This window comes from Pan paniscus, chromosome 19 (genome assembly GCF_029289425.2).
Source record: "Pan paniscus chromosome 19, NHGRI_mPanPan1-v2.0_pri, whole genome shotgun sequence".
Classification (NCBI taxonomy): domain Eukaryota; kingdom Metazoa; phylum Chordata; class Mammalia; order Primates; family Hominidae; genus Pan; species Pan paniscus.
Window position 1 is genome coordinate 55,422,104 of NC_073268.2, and position 716 is coordinate 55,422,819.

Here is a 716-nt window from a genome sequence, read left to right on the forward strand (position 1 = left end):
AATTTCCGTATAGTTGTGTGGTTTTAAGTGAATTTCTTAATCTTGAGATCTAATTTGATTATGCTGTGGTCTGAGAGACTCTTTGTTATGATTTCAGTTATTTTTCATTTGCTGAGGAGTGTTTTTCTTCCTAATTTATGATTAGTTTTAGGGTAAGTGTCATGTGGCTATGAGAACAATGTATATTCGCTTGTTTTTTGTTGGAGAGTTCTGTAGATATCTATCATGTCTACTTGATCCACAGCTGAGTTCAGGTCCTGAATATCTTTGTTAATTTTCTGTCTCCATGATGTGTCTAATATTGTCATTGTGGTGTTAAAGTCTCCCACTATTATTGTGTGGGAGTCTAAGTCTCTTTGAAGGTCTCCAATAACTTGCTTTATGAACCTGGGTGCTCTTGTATAGGGTACATATATATTTAGGATAGTTAGCTCTTCTGGTTGAATTGAACCCTTTACCAACAGGTAGTGCTCTTCTTTGTCTTTTTTGATCTTTGTTAATTTAAAGTCTGTTTTGTTAGAAACTAGGATTGCAAGCTCTGTTTTTTTCTGCTTTCTGTTTGGTAAATTTTCCTCCATCCCTTTATTTTTAGCCTATGTGTTTCTTTGTGTGTGAGATGGGTCTCTTGAATACAGCATACTGATGGGTCTTGGTTCTTTATCTAGCTTGCCATTCTGTGTCTTTCATTGGAGAACACATTGAGATTTAAGGTTAGT